Source organism: Euprymna scolopes, chromosome 13 (assembly GCF_053919585.1).
Source record: "Euprymna scolopes isolate OS-2025 chromosome 13, ASM5391958v1, whole genome shotgun sequence".
NCBI lineage: Eukaryota > Metazoa > Mollusca > Cephalopoda > Sepiida > Sepiolidae > Euprymna > Euprymna scolopes.
Window position 1 is genome coordinate 43,062,902 of NC_136494.1, and position 17,628 is coordinate 43,080,529.

Genomic DNA, 17,628 nt, shown 5'->3' on the forward strand with positions numbered 1-17,628 from the left:
GTTGGTGCTGGTGTAGTTGTTGGACATGGTGTAGTTGTTTGTGCTGGTGTTGTTGTTTTTGGCGGTGTTGTTGTAGTAAGCACTGTGGTTGTAGGTTTTAATGTTGTTGTTGTTGGTGCTGGTGTTGTTGTAAGGACTGTGGTTGTCAGTTTTAATGTTGTTGTAGGTGCAGGTGTTGTTGTAGTAAGGACTGTACTTGTTGGTGCTGGTGTTGTTGTTGGTGCTGGTGTGGTTGTAGTAAGCACAGTAGTTGTTGGTGCTCGCGTTGTTGTAGTAGGGGTTGTTGTTGTTAGTGCTGGTGTTGTTGTAGTAAGCAATGTTGTTGTTGGTGCTGGTGTTGTTGTAGTAAGCACTGTAGTAGTTGGTGCTGGTGTTGTAGTAAGAACCGTAGTTGTTGGTGCTGGTGTTGTTGTAGTAAGCAATGTTGTTGTTGGTGCTGGTGTTGTTGTAGTAAGCACTGTAGTAGTTGGTGCTGGTGTTGTAGTAAGAACCGTAGTTGTTGGTGCTGGTGTTGTTGTAGTAAGCAATGTTGTTGTTGGTGCTGGTGTTGTTGTAGTAAGCAATGTTGTTGGTGGTGCTGGCGTTTTTGTACTAAGCACTGTAGTAGTTGGTGCTGGTGTAGTTGTTGGTGCTGGTGTTGTTGTTGGGCATGGTGTAGTTGTTGGTGCTGGTGTTGTTATAATTGTGGTAGTAGGTTTTAATGTTGTTGTTGATGGTGCTCGTGTCGTAGGTACTGTTGTAGGCATTTCTGTAGTTGCTAAAAAACAACACATTTAAAAAAAAATATTTATTAAACTGCTATTTTCATTATAAATGGCAAATCTGATCCAAACAGAATCAAAAATATTCAGCAAGCAAAATTTTGGACAGCGTATTGCTTGTTTTAAACCGATGCTACTGTTGCTTATTATTATTATTAGTAGTATTAGTGTTATTATTATTATTATTATCATTATTATTATTATTAATCTTGTTATTATTATTATTATTATTATTATTTTTTAATTATTATTATTATTATTATTAATCTTATTATTATTTTATTATTATTAAAATTATTATTACTATTATTAATGTTATTATTATTATTATTATTATTATTATCATCATTATTATTATTATTTATCTTGTTATTATTATTATTATTTTTTAATTATTATTATTATTATGAATGTTATTATTATTATTATCATTATTATTATTAATCTTGTTATTATTATTATCATTATTAATTATTATTATTATTAATGTTATTATTATTTTATTATTATTAAAATTATTATTATTATTATTATTATTAATGTTATTATTATTATTTTTATCATTATTAAAATTATTATTATTATTTTTTATTATTATTATTGTTATTATTATTAAAGTTATTATTATTATTATTATTATTAAAATTATGATTATTAAATTATTATTATTATTAATAATATTTTTATTATTATTATTATTATTATTATTATTATTGTTGTTGTTGTTGTTGGTGTTGTTATGTGAATGAGGCTAGAACATCTTGTGATGGTCTCACGTCAGGTAGGTGTTCCACTGGTCAACAGGGTGGGTCCTGTTGTCATCATACAACTGTTCGAAATTCTGAGGATGTGGCTGGATATAGGGAGATTGAGAATTGCCAGAGAGGGTCCCAAGACACGAAGGGAATTGGAACAGGAAATGTAAAAAAAGCGTGGATGGATGAGGAAAGAAGAGTACTGTGGGAATGCTTTTTAAGAAGTGGAAGTACCAAATCTGGTGGATATATCCAAAAAGTGAAGGAAGAATGGGAATCGAGAGAAGGAGGAGCTAGAAATATCGCGAGTTTGGTATGCCAGTTAAAACAAATTAAAAATAACAACCTACTTTCAGTGATTGCAAAAGAAGAGATTGAACGGATCGTTAGGAATGAAATGAATAACGAAAGTAAAATTAATGAAACTAGCTCTGATGAATGAACTGAGAGAGTGGAAGTGCAGAAGGGAAATGTAAGCGATGATGGGAGGCGGACAACAGCAGAGGTATGGAATCCTATGGTTAGGAGAAATAATGAGAAAGAGATTGAAGGATCTAAGACAGATGAGATCATTGACTCTGAGACAATGGAGCCAGTGAAAGGAGCAGATGTATGGAGAAGTGGTGATGAAGTTCGAACTTTGACTTCTGTAGAAAAAGAAGTACTTCAGAAGTCAGTCCACACCCCTTAATTCCGGCTTCCATCTTATCTCGCAATTACTTATAACGTCACCAACTAACTTTCGGAAGAACCCCCCCCCATCCGCTTTTCTTTTACATCGTAAGTTTCTTATAACGTGACTAGCTAAAGTTCAGAATAAAATCACGCTTTTCTTTTAACGGTTAATTTAAAAAAAAAATCTTTTGAATGCTGTTAACTTAAATTCTTCACTACAGTTTGCATTTTGGAGACGGACGTGTTTTTGTTGAGATAAGTGATTTCAATTTTAATCATACTTTTTATTTTTAGATTCAAATATTAATAACTCCATTTTATTTCAGTATTTAATTTATGTATTTCTGTTTTATTAAATGCTAGCTTTTTTTCTCGTCCATAAATGTTTATTTATCTACCGAGTTGATTGCAAAAATAGATTACGAAATTGTACTCATTCTTAGTTCGTGAGAGGGGAATCTATCACCATACTTTCCCTTAAACACGTCTGTTGGACTTTTATTAAGTAGAATACTTAATAATTTTTTTTTTTTTTTAATGGAGAGTAGAAAACGCATTGTGGATGCGTTATCAGCAGCTCCTGTTACTCTCGCTTCTTCTTATTTGTCCCTCAGTCCTCATTTTATAATGAGTGATTTTTCTGACAAAGGGAGAAGAAAAAGCTGTTTTCTAGGTTGGGAGTATTTGCGCGAACAGTTGGCAGAGATGGCGGAAATTTTCTGTTTCTATGTCTATCCTTGTAGCCATGTCACTAGTAAGGGTGCTGGAGGTAAACGTTTTGTCTGGGCTGACGTTATCCGCCTGATAGTCAGGGAACCGAACCTTGGATTAACCACTAAGGAGGCTGTCCTATCAGCAGGTGCAAAGTACTGGGGCTGCTGTATTGCCATTTGGTGAATGGATTCTGGACCATGCAATAGCTTCTGGTGGGGCCTCTCGATGCCATACTAGTGGGTAATTGTTACGGCTTTACCTTATCATTAGCTACAAATAAAAAAAAAAGAAAAATTCTTCGTTTCTTTTTCTCTCTTAGTTTCCCCTCTCTGTCCTGCTCTAAGTAAATCTGACGACCTAGTCCACAAATTCCAAAATTTCATCATGACAAGTTTCAAGAAAAAATACACGATTAAACCCGGTTCCAACGTAGACCCCTACTACCATGTCTCCTTCTCCAACATCAGGGGTCTACGTTCTAACCTTCCAGAGGTTGAAACCCAATTACAGAAGACTAAACCAGACCTTTTATTTTTAAGTGAAACTGGCATTGGACAGGCTATTTCCCTAGAAGAGTTCGCAATTAAAGGATACTCTAACTTAACTTCTAAATCTGACCCCCAAGATCGCCATGGGCATGGAATATGTGCCTATATTAAAGATAGCTTTCCATGTGGTAGGGACATCTCCAGGGAAGATCCTAACTTACCCTATATGTGCTTCCGGGTTGCTTTAGCTCACACTACTGCATTTATATTTACTCTCTATCGCCCCCACAACAGCAGAGTTACTATCTTTAAAAGCATATCTGAGAAAATTGACCAAGTCCTATCTGCTTATCCTTCAGCTAACATTCACGTATGTGGAGACTTCAATGTTCACAACGTCGAATGGTTGACCCACTCAAACAAGACCGATGATGAGGGGAGGTTCTGTCATGATTTCTCCATTGCCTATGATCTCACTCAGATTGTTCAGGAACCCACCCGTCTGCCTGACAATGATGGCCAGTATGCGAGCCTACTAGACCTTTTTCTCACAACTTGCCCTGAACTATGTTCAGTTTCTGTTCTGTCGCCTCTTGGATCTTCCGAACACTCTGTTGTATCAATTAAGATAAAAATGAAATGTAATAAGTCCCCAGACGTACCTCTCCATCGTACAGTATATCGATACACTAAGGCTGACTGGGATAGCTTCCGTACATTTATATCTGATCTACCTCTGCATTTCATGTTTAAAAAGGATGTGTCCTCTATAGTATTAGACCTGATGGAATGGTTAATTGTAGGTATTGACCGTTTCATACCCTCGAAAAAGTTTCAGCAAAAACCTAACAGCCAGCCATGGTTCTCTCCAGAATGTGCTGCTGCCATTGCGCACAGAAATCACTTTTTCCACTGCTTCCAACGTAATAGATGTATGGAAACTAAAGTCGCTTTCAGGACTGCCAGCAACCATTGTAAGAAAGTAATAAAGAACGCAAGAGAGTTGTATGCTCAATCTGTTAAGTCCAAAGTAGCTGAGCAGCGGCTTGGTTCCCACCAGTTTTGGCAAATAGCAAACAGAATCCTGAACAGAAGCATGTGTTCCATCCCAACTATTATCAATGGACCTGAGGTAATCTCGTCAGCATCAGACAAAGCCAAACTCTTTGTCAAAAACTTTGCAGCTAATTCTAACCTTTGCGATCAAGGCCGCCAACCTTCAATATTTCCTCCTGTATCAGAAAACATGCTATGTGATATACGTATATCTGTACGTGATGTTGCCAAGCTAATCAAAAACCTTGATTCCAGTAAAGCAACTGGCCCTGACGGTATTCCAATTATAGTACTCAAAAAACTTCAACCTGAACTAGCGCCCATACTTACAAAACTGTTTGAACGTTGTCTTAAGGAGAATAGTTTCCCATCTCCCTGGAAAATTTCATCAGTATGCCCTGTATTTAAGAATTCAGGTGATCGCTCATCCCCCTCTCAGTACAGGCCAATAAGTCTCCTGTGCGTCATGAGTAAGTTGCTGGAATCTGTGTTACATACAGAAGTAATCAACCATCTCAACATAAATAACCTTCTTAATGACACTCAATATGGTTTCCGTTCTGCTAGATCTACAGCAGATGTGCTTACAGTTATATCTCATAGGATTAGCAAATCTCTCGACAGAGGCAACCTTTCTAGGGCAATTGCTCTTGACATATCTAAGGCCTTTGATAGGGTATGGCATAAAGGTTTACTTCATAAGATCTCTAGCTATGGTATAGCTGGAAATGTCTTCTCAATTATTAAATCATTTCTTTCTGACAGGGTCATAAGAGTAGTAGTTGAGGGGCAAAAATCAGAAGCTCTTAGTATTAATGCCGGTGTCCCTCAGGGGTCCATCCTGGGCCCAACTCTTTTCCTGATCTACATTAATGATCTTCCAAATCACATCCTTACATCATTTGTAGACATTTATGCTAAGGACACTACCATTTATGGTAGCACATCTAAGACAGTAAACGACCAAGTTCTCTCCAATTCTCTCTCCTCTGATCTTGAGCACGTAGTACAATGGGGTAAGGAGTGGCTGGTTACTTTACACGCATCTAAAACCAAGCTTCTCTCTTTACATCATCAACATTCTGATCCACATCTGGCATCAATTGAAATGAATGGCTCTCGTCTTCAGGAGGCCTCAAGTTTTGACAAGCTTCTGGGCTTGACCATTACTCCTGATCTTAAATGGAACACGTACATCAAATCTGTTGCCAAGGCCGCTGGAAAAATGGTGGGATCCTTCTATCGATCCAGTAGATATCTCACTGCTGATGCAATTCTCTATCTATATAAGAGCCAGGTACGTCCAAGGATGGAATACTGTTGCCACATCTGGGCAGGAGCTGCTAGAGAGGACTTGTCCTGCCTTGATAGAGTTCAAAATAGACTTCGTAGCCTCGTAGGAGATGTCCTTTTCTCTTCCTTGCAACCTCTATCTCACAGAAGAGATGTTGCGAGTTTGTCTCTGATGTATCGTTATTTTCATGGAAAGTGTTCGACTGAGCTTCAATCTATGGTCCCCCCTTGCCAAACTTTCACAAGAAACACTCGTCTAGCTGTAAACAATATCAATAATTCCCCCCACTCTTTTTCTGTGCCTAAACCTAAACGTAGATTCCATGAACAAAGCTTTTTTCTTAGAACTGCACGCCTGTGGAATTGTCTTCCGTTTTCCTGCTTTCTGGCTGACTACAATATGGTTGTGTTCAAGTCTAACGTAAATAAGTTTTTGATGAGCCGTTCCATATAAGTTATCAAATTTACCAAATTTTCATTACTAATGATAACTATATTGTCCAATTTCTACTGTACACTCTTTAACCCTTATCCTTGAGTGGCCTCTTGGCCTTGATAATGTGGTGATGCCTATGTAAAAAAAAAAAAAAAAAAAAAATTAAGAGAGGTTCTTCTTAGAGACGATATCATAGAGATTCCAAGTATGAAGAGTAGTGATAGGCGGAAGATGAAAAACGAGGTAAAAATAATTCAAGGAGTAATTTACAACATCATAAGAAAGAACATATCGATTACGGAACTTAACAGGCTTCTGTATGCAGCGTCATACGTTATTGCGAATCGTCTTGGTTTATTACAGAAGAAAAAGGGAGAAATGAAGGATAGAAGGCCACACTGGCTGAGTCGGCTTGAAGAAAGTATTAAACGGTGGCGGAAGACATTGGTAGAATCGAAGAAATAACAAAAAGGATTTAAACTAGGACAGAAAGCCAAGGACGAGCTTGAAAGGAGGTATAGATTGCTGGAAAAGCGAACGATGAACGTTCTAACAATGTTGAAAGAGAAGGTCCACACTGGTGGTATGAAAATTTGGAACTTTGTTGGAAAAAGTGTTACATTTCGGTAAAACAACCTTTTCCGGAACAATCAGTCTCAGCTGTATAAAGAATTAAATGGTAGTAAACAGGTGGGAAATAACAACACTCCAAATGCAAAAGATGCAAGGAAGTTCTGGAGTGGGATTTGGTCTGTCGAAGGGCGATATAATGAGAAGGCTAGCTGGTTGGGAGAGGTCAGAGAAAGGCTATCAGAAATGCAGCAGTTGAAGAACGTTGAGATAACCATTGATGACGTTAAGGCTGGCATACGAAAGATGACAAACTGGAAGGCACCTGATCCAGATGGAGTGATGGGCTTCTGGTTTAAACAGTTTCCATGCCTTTATCCACCTATAGCTGCTGCTCTGCAAAGGGTTGTAGAGTTGGGAGATGTCCCTGATTGGCTTGTGAAGGGAAGAACAACACTGATTAGGAAAGATTCTGCAAAAGGAACAGATGCCAATAATTATAGACCAATTACATTTCTGCCATTGATATGGAAACTGTTGACTGGAATATTTGTGGAGAAAATTTATGAACATCTAGGGAGTAATGGTGTTTTTCCTGACGAACAAAAGGGGTGCCGGAAAGGCTCGAGAGTTACTAAAGAGCAACTACTAATTGATAAAGCACAGAAAGGCTTATGACATGGTTCCTCATTCATGGATACGGGAAACACTATTGATGATGAAGGTTGCTGAGAATGTGGTAGGGCTTTTGGAGACAAGTATGGCTCAATGGAAAACGGTGCTGACAGCAAACAGAGAGGAGATGGGGCAGGTTGGCATTAAACGTGGGATATTTCAAGGAGATTTATTATCGCCACTTCTTTTTGTAATGATAATGATGCCACTGAGCATCCTCTTGAAGAGAGAAAAACTGGGGTATAACTTTGGATCTGGTGACAGACGCCTCAACCATGATGATTTGAAAATATTCGGTAGAAATGAAAACGAAATGGAGAGACTGGTAGAACTTGTGGGGACATACTCAGAAGACATTGGGATGGAGTTTGGGATTAGTAAATGTGCAGTGCTGGTGATGAAAAGAGGAGTAAAGGTTCATTCGAATGGAATAGTGCTGCCAAATAGAGAAATCATGAAAGAAATAGAAGATACAGGATATAAGTATTTGGGAGTGCTGGAGGGTGTAGGCATCATGAACAGAGAAATGAGGGAAAAAGTCAGGAAGGAGTATTGTAGAAGAGTGAAACTAATTGCAAAGTCGAAACTGTATGGAGGAAATCTAATGAAAGCAGTAAATGCATGGGCAGTCAGTGTTTTGAAATACAGTGCAGGAATTTTAGAATGGTCTGACAAGGAGTTGCATGCCATGGATATCAAAACAAAAAAAGTTTTAGTTATGTTTGGTATATTTCATATTCGAAGTAGTGTAGCAAGGCTGTATCAAAAGAAGAAAGATGGTGGGAGAGGATTGAAAAGTGTAAAAGATTGTGTTAGAACCGAGTAGATGTCATTGAAGGAGCATGTGGTTAGAAGTGAGGAGTGGATGCTTAAGGTTGTGGTCAATGAAGTGGAGGTATGTGAGACCAAGGCTGATTATGTGGAACGTATGGATAGAGAAAGGGCAGAGGAACTGGCTAGGAAGAAAATGCATGGAAGGTTCTTCCAGGATATAGCAGAAGTGGCTGATGAAAGATCATGGCAATGGCTTAGAGCTGGGTATCTGGCTAAGAGTACTGAAGCTTTTGTTTGTGCAGCAGAAGAGCAGGCATTAGGAACATGATTGTTCAAAAAAGTGGTTCTAGGAGAGGAAGTTGCTGCAGAATGCCAGATTTGTGGTAAGACCTCAGAGTCAATTGCGTACCTTGCAGCAGGGTGTAGTGGACTGTCCCAGAGAGAGTACTGCAAAAGACACGATCGCATGGGACTCCGGATATATTGGGAGGTGTGTAAGAGGGTTGGGGTGAAGTGTGCTGGAAAATGGTTTGAGGAGGTGCCTGATGAAGTGAGAACAAGTGAGGATGGCAAGGTAGAGGTATGGTGGGACAAAAGTGTCATAACGACCAAGCAATTGGAACATAATCATCCGGATTTGGTCGTCATTGACAAGGTCTCAAAAAACTGGCAGATTGTAGATTTCTCAGTACCCTGGGACAGGAATGTGAGAGAGAAGGAGAATGAGAAGTGGAGCAATTATACTCCATTGGCCTTGGAGATAAGGTGTATACACGGGGTTAAAACACAAATAATCCCGGTTGTAGTTGGTACATTAGGAGTAGTATCAAGTCGTCTGGAAGGACAATTGAAAAAACTACAAATCCCCGATGCTTTAGGCGGCCTTCAAACCTCTGCAATTATAGGTACCACCAACATCCTTAGGAAAACCCTTGATCTTTGAAGCTCTTGGTTTGAAGCCGGGATTAAGGGAAATACTCTGGAAATTAATCCCATCCCTTTCCAGAGAGACGTTCATAAACGAAATCAGAATTATTATTATTATTATTATTATTATTATAATGAGCGGTTTTATTTATATTTTTCATAAATCTTACAAAAGAAATGCTTCATAAATAAAAATGTAAAAAATAAGTTTTTTAATAGAAATTTGTAAATGTCTATATAAAAATTAGGCAATTATCTTTATAGTCATGAGCATTTATCTTTAAATGCTATAAGAACATTGGCATTCCAGTTTCTATAGGAATACCAAAGTTAAGTAACGTTGAGTCTGGCCATTATTACAATGAATAAAGATTTGTGAAAATTCGGTGCGGTATCTACCAAAAATCTCTTCAAAATTAATCTACAAATCAATTGTAAACAAAACATTTACATTTTTTGCCATAAAATAATAGTTGACATACCGTAAAATCTAAGAATCAATTTCCTATCAATCAAATGAGTATAACAGAACTGGTTTATCTCTCCAACCTTTTCCCGGTCCTGAATATGACCTTAAAATATATCCAGTGGTGAGGCCTCAGCTTGCGGGATTTGGGGAGTGTGGAGCCACCCTTTAATTGCCATTGCTCCCAGGTCCACTCTGGCCCAGAGTGGTAGTACCTGTTAGGGTCCCAACTATGGATTAAATAGAACCGACTTGAAAACAACAAATATATTCTATTAAAAAATTTTTCTTCAAAATCTTTGGATTCGGCATTAAATAACCTGAAAAGAGTTGGTATGCCGTAAAACAAAACCAAACAACCAACCAACCTTTGTTATCGATGTCTCTCTTTCTCCATTCTTCTTGTTAGTATGTCTGCTTTTTTGCAATTATTTTTCTTTTCACTTAAAAAAAGTTGCTTGCTTTAATGTAATTTAACGATTTACATTTATAAATGTATCTGAAAAGATATTCTGCTATATATGTTTTCTATTTTTTCTGATATATGTGTTGTTTGCCATTCAAAATGTTGTTCTCTTTTATTTTTTTAATTTGTGAAGTTAGGTAGCATGATCTCCAATCACCTTCCCTTCATTTTCAGTGTTGGAGAAATAAAAAAAGTTAAAATATAAAATATAAAATTAAAAGTTCCAAAAACAAAACAAAAATAAAAAACACATACAAAAAAAATTAATAAAAATTATAAACACAAAAGTCAAATTTTTTGTAAATTACCTTTCCCCGCCTTAAAAGAGGAAAAAAATTAGAATTTGAGAATTAATTTAAGGTGTCTATAGTCTATATTATGGAACGAGTACACCATCATAATAAACGCAAAAATGTCAAGGTCTGTTTGAAAATAAATTTAAATTCTACGGTTAAAGGGAGATAAGTTCTCAAAGATCCGTTCGGCTTTGAAGTAAAAATAAAACTATTAAATTTTATTCATCTGAAAAGGATAGTAAATAATAAAATAATTTTTTTTCAAATATTAAAAAATATATCAAAAATTAATTAAACATAAGGAGAATTTCTCAAATAGACCAACTTGTAGATTCGTAAACTTAGGAAAAATTTGGCCAGTAAGGCAACTTAGTCAAATAGTCAAAACAATAAAAAAAAAAAACCCCCAGTAAAACTACCCTAAACCTCTTAAGAAACACATATTTAATGCTAAAACTGGTTCTATGAGATAGTAAAGTCATATAGATTTATACAAAGTTAACATAGTAAATCTTTACTCCCTCTACAAATACATAAATAAAAGATCTTGGCACTCCCTCCTCCCATGGTTTTCAACAATATAATCACTACATTAGTAGGAAATCTCATACCTTTAATCTAATTCTGAGATTTTTTAACAATTAATGCCATATTACAATGAAACACTCTGCAATAGTGGGTTTACAGATTATGTCTCATATTAGCTCCCTAATAACCAATAACTTAAAAACAATGACAATAGAAAATAGAAAATTATTTGGCTCACCCCTTCACCCTCATCACCAAGATATTTTCTGCAAGTTACTAGACAAAAACTTTCCTCCACAACATAAACTGCACAATTGTTTAATAGAAATGTGATTAAAACAAGCTACCACTTGGCAAGAATATTATCCCTATAGAAGCAAAAGCAAAATAAAGTGTGGGGTGCTATAAAGAAAAGTGTCTCCTAGATGGAAATTTTAAGGTGAAATCTTAAGGTGAAATAGTCACTTCATATATGCAGTGACTATTACATCAACTTAACAGCAGAGCCGAAATCTGCATAACTATAACACAGGGCACATTCAAGCAAAGGTGATGCATATATAAAAACATTTTTAAATATAGAGACAAGGCAAACACTGTTCTAGTGGCCTGGATATGGCAGTTAAAAGCCGAGGGAACGCCTTTCACCATCAAAAAGAAGAAGATAAAGTGAAGGCAGCCATACTCTCCAGCTTAAAACTAATGCTCTCTATACAATGAAGAGAAATATCACATAATAAAGATCGTTAATGATCCCAATAAAGTTTGTTTAAACAAAAGGAGTGGGGTTTTCAAGTTATGCATTCACAGAAGACAGGCACTCTAAGTAAACTGGGAAAATCAAGGGAAAATCTGCACTATCTCATCACATAAACAGAGATAAATATATAAACAATAGAATATAAAAATTAAACAAAATGAATACTAAAAGAAACACACAAAACTGTACACATATAAGGAAAAACAACCTTGTACTCATATGGCCATGGAGCTCCTGTTTTCCTTTATTTGAGGGAAGCAATTTTCAGGAAAACAGTTCTTAGAAAATTGTTTGAAGAACAACTTACATTAAGTTTTTTTTTTCTTTTGGTGATTGTTTATTTTTCAAAAATTGTCTCAAAGGAGAAAAAATTGATTAGGTCAAACATGGCTTAGACATCATTTTATTTGTTCATTTCTTGCATGCTTTTATATTTTTTTCTTTCATCTCCTTCATCAAATCCCATTAACAATTTTTTACCTTATTTTTCAGATGTCTCTTTACTAGTAGGTCTTAAAAAAGGTTTTATTTTATTTAATTCAGTTTAAATATTTTTAGTTTTTCATTTTCGTTATTGTAATTGATATTTTATATTTTTAGATAGCCATTATTTTACATTTTTTTAGATTTTGCATCTATTATTATATCTATCATACACCTTTTTATTATTATCATTATTATTATTATTATTATTATCATTATTATTATTATTTATATTATTATGAAATATTTGTTTGGATTTGAGTTTTAAAAATAAAAAAATGTAAAACTTATTTTTCTTTTATATTTGATTATTTTTTTAATTTCTTACTTAATTTACTTTAATTTATTTATGATATTATTTTATTTTTAATTAATTTTTAATATAGTTTTAATATTTTTAAATTTCAATTTTTTATTTATATTCTTTATGAATAAAATCTAATATTTGAATTTTTATTTCAGAACCAAGCACATCTTTGAGGATTATCTCCCTTCAACCGTACAATTTAAATCTACAGGGTGGTCGCTAGAAAAGCGAGAAATTTGAAGGTCAGCTTAGATCACAAATAAAATGCGTGATTGCTATTTTTTGATTGGTTATTTTGTTGTCAAATGGGTGTGCAATCTGCATATTGATTTCATAACATCGTGCAGTGAAGTGTATGAACAACATTTTGAGTATCTATGAGTATAATATAGCATTTGTCTTTGAAAAACTTTGTAAAAATTATTCTTTGTAAAAATAAATCGTTGTTTGAAAAATTTCCCGCTTTTCTAGTGACCACCCTGTATTTTCAGATAATTATCGATACTTTTGTGTTTATTATGCCAGGGTGCTCGTTTCATAACATAAATCAGGAGTCTCTAAGCTATAACTTGCAGACAATATCAGGGTCGTGGAGCTCTTATAGAAAATGTAAAAATATTCTGGAAGGTTTTAAAAATGGAAATGTGCAAAAATAATATGGTGGTTTTTCTTTTTGTTCAGAAAATCATTAAAAGAATAAAGTTTTGGAGGACTAGTTTCACTAAAAAGCAAAGCTAATGAACAAAGCAGTATAAAATACATTTAGGTTATTTTTTTTGGGCCCATGTAGCTCTAAAAAGTGAGCAATATGGCCTTTCATTCAAAAACTTTGAAGCCCTCTCTCTATATTAATTCTTAATTCTAATTTTTCCCCTTTTCAGACTGACGAGAAGCTAATTTCAAAATTGTTTTAATCTTTTTTCTCATTTTTATTAAAAAATTTTTGTGTTTTTTAAATAATTTTTTTAAATATTTTAATTTATTTTTCAGATTTAAAATTTTAAATTCTTCAACACGAGAAAGTAAGGCAATCGGTGATCATGTTACCACAGCACATATATCAGCAAAATTTGCAAATAGAGATCTTGAATTATAAAAAAAAGATATAACAAAAATAAAAATAAAGTTTAGATTGGAAATATTGTAACAGAATCAAAGCTTCTAAGCCGCATTTTCCAGGCAGACATACAGACAAGAGTCTGGCATAGGAGTCAACTATAATTCTCCTTTTTTTGAAATTGAAACTAATGGTACCGATGTTGTTCAGATCTTCTAAAATACATACATAAATAAATAAATAAATAAATATTACACCCTTACTTAAATTTTTTGTTAAATAATTGACTGGTTTCACTCTTACTGACTTTATATATATATATATATATTCAATCCATTATTAATTATAATAAAACTCTGAATTTGCTTGTCATGATGTCATTGTCTAAAATTTTAATGTGATTACATCATTTCTAACAAACTTTTCATGTTGAAATGAAGTTGAAAAATATTTTTGGTGAATCTATTTTTATGTTTTTAACTACAAAGAAAGGAGGGGAAAACATATAGTTTAATAATACGTTGGAAGTGTCCTTAATTAAATTTAATGCTTTTAGTAGCACTCTGCAGACCTCCTTTAATTTTTTCACTGATCACATAAATAATTACTCTTGTAGATGAGAGATTAGAAAATAGATTTTAGTTGCACTCTTGAGGTCTCCTTACTTAGAGAAATGCACAATATCCAAGATAGAACCATACATATATGTTTGTACATACGTTATCACCTTCACACACATTTGTTTTACATACTTCCACAAACATTTATGTTCATACATACTTTATCCCTTTTAGCACACATTTATGTTTGCACGAACGTTATCACCTTTCACATACGTTTATACATGTTATCATCTTTATATTCGTACATGTATTATTACTTTATATTTGTACATGTATAATTACTTTATATTTGTACATGTATTATCACGTTATATTTGTACATGCATTATTACTTTATATTTGTACATGTATTATTACTTTATATTTTTACATGTATTATTACTTTATATTTGTACATGTATGATTACTTTATATTTGTACATGTATTATTACTTTATATTTGTACATGTATTATTACTTTATATTTGTACATGTATTATTACTTTATATTCGTACATGTATTATCACTTTATATTTGTACATGTATTACTACTTTATATTTGTACATGTATGATTACTTTATATTTGTACATGTATTATTACTTTATATTTGTACATGTATTATTACTTTATATTTGTACATGTATTATCACTTTATATTTGTACATTTATTATTATTTTATATTCGTACATGTATTATTACTTTATATTCGTACATGTATAATTACTTTATATTTGTACATGTTTTATTACTTTATATTTGTACATGTATTATTACTTTATATTTGTACATGTATTATTACTTTATATTTGTACATGTATTATTACTTTATATTTGAACATTTATTATTACTTTATATTTGTACATGTATTATTACTTTATATTTGTACATTTATTATTACTTTATATTTGTACATGTATTATTACTTTATATTTGTACATGTATTATTACTTTATATTTGTACATTTATTATTATTTTATATTTGTACATGTATTATTACTTTATATTTGTACATGTATTATTACTTTATATTCGTACATGTATTATTACTTTATATTTGTACATGTATTATTACTTTATATTTGTACATTTATTATTACTTATATTTGTACATGTATTATTACTTTATATTCGTACATGTATTATTACTTTATATTTGTACATTTATTATTACTTTATATTTGTACATGCATTATCACTTTATATTTGTACATTTATTATTACTTTATATTTGTACATGTATTATTACTTTATATTTGTACATGTATTATTACTTTATATTTGTACATGTATTATTACTTTATATTTGTACATGTATTATTACTTTATATTTGTACATGTATTATTACTTTATATTTGTACATGTATTATTACTTTATATTTGTACATGTATTATTACTTTATATTTGTACATGTATTATTACTTCATATTTGTACATTTATTATTACTTTATATTTGTACATGTATTATTACTTTATATTTGTACATTTATTATTACTTTATATTTGTACATGTATTCTTACTTTATATTTGTACATCTATTATTACTTTATATTTGTACATGTATTATTACTTTATATTCGTACAGGTATTATTACTTTATATTTGTACATGTATAATTACTTTATATTTGTACATGTATTATTACTTTATATTCGTACATGTATTATCACCTTTCCCGCACATTTGTGTTTCTACTAATTTGTATATTCTTAAAAAAAACGGAACATTGTGTTCAGGCAGTGAAATCTGCATTCAAGAAAGCTGTCTCGGTAATTAAGATTTAGGTCTTAAATTTGATCCCCTAGATCCCACCATTCCATCACTTGATGAACGTCTATACTAAAGGAATTAGCTGGGAACATCCCAGTTAAATGCACCAATCAAAACATCAACAAGAAGATAATGACATGATTGTATTAAGGGCTAACAAATCAGAAGATGTACCATGATAGACATACAAAAAAACATAGGACAACCTGTGCATGTTTGAAATAAAGAGCCAGGTGAGTGGTTTCCTATACTTGTTACACAATTGAGCAGAGATTCAAGGTTGTAGATAATACACACCCCATCCAGAAATATTCTCCATTAAAATCAACAGCACCTTAGGTTAGACCCATCCGGAACCACAAGTTCTGAGGTACACCCAACTGAAATTTCTCAGGATACTACCAAAAACTGCACACCTAATGTAGATATAAGCAACACACAAAAGCAAACAAACACACCCTCAAAAGTAACATACACAAACACCTACAACAGTCATAACTGGACTTATAATCAAACCACCCAAAAGATGTAGTGATGGAACAATAAAAAGTTGATTATTTCGTTTTGTCATTTTCTAAAATTTTCCTTTTCTTTTCTACTCACTTAGTCATATGAAAGAAGGGGTGTGATAGTATGTCATCATTAGATCACTCTCCAAAAAAGAGAGTTCCTAAAAACACCTTTGCCTTTAGGACTATAGTAAAAAAATAAAGAGAGGTCGCCATTATGACTGCTTTTACTTTTATGATCTGCCGGAATTTCCATGGACAGATGTTGCAAGGTCTTGCTATCTGTGAAACTGCTACTCTACTACAGGGTGACCCCCAAAAAACGGGCCCCAACTCTAATTAGGCCCCGTTTCTTAGTGTTTTGTCTGAATGAAATGAAACTTTGGCCATAACTAGCTTATTATATTCAAAACATCACATCAAAACACTAGGGTCTTTGGCCTTTTTTTCTCCGTTCTACAGCATATGTTCTAGATGGCCTCCATTTAGCTTTTGTTTTTTTTTGGGGGGTCACCCTGTATTTACCATTTGATCGTCTTCAAATCCAATACCAATACATTCTTGTCAAAAACCAGTTAATACCATTGATTAATGTTCCCAATTTTTCGATTGATAGTCATTTGTACCTTACTAACCTTTATCCTCAAGTTGGTTTTGCCTTGATAACTTATTTTTCTTTTCCCATTGAATATATCATTATCATTTATTAGTAATAATGAAAAATGCTAGTATTTCTAAGAAAACACTAAATATTTTCAGCATATCACAGTATATAACTTCTGGTGTTTATTATGTTTCAGCCTTGGTTTAATTATTCACTAGCGGAGGTGCTCAGTGTTGCCCGGGTGTTTGTCGGTGTGTGTGTGGGGGGGGGGGGGAAGTGGCAGGCTTGAACCTGAACAGCGAAGGAGGAAAAGAACGGGAAAATTTTTTAAAAAATGTGTTAGTAGGCAGGTAAGCTCGAACCCAAAGCCTGGAGGCAAAGTTGGGAAAAAAAGTGAAAGAAAACGTGACATGTTACACTAAGAGGGCAAAGGAAGTGAGAATGGTTGAAATTAAACGCTTAAAAAACACAAATGCTTAAACAAACGTCTGCTTTTCTAGGTCAAATATCACGCCATAGAGAAATGAAATCACACAGAGCCAGTTAAGTTTGAAGCTTTCTGCATATTTGTTTGCTTTCCTAAAATGTTGGGGAAAACCAGCTCCCCATAAAAAGGGGAGTGCCCAAATGAATAGCATTTGTCTGATAT

The 17,628-nt window shown here is 33.5% G+C and overlaps 1 protein-coding gene across 1 annotated transcript in view; it reads right to left on the bottom strand.

Moving 5' to 3' along the window:
- Positions 1-17,628, bottom strand: part of LOC145292234 (uncharacterized) — a 314,231-nt gene that overhangs the window by 94,740 nt on the left and 201,863 nt on the right. The gene's annotated exons all lie outside the window — the stretch shown is intronic.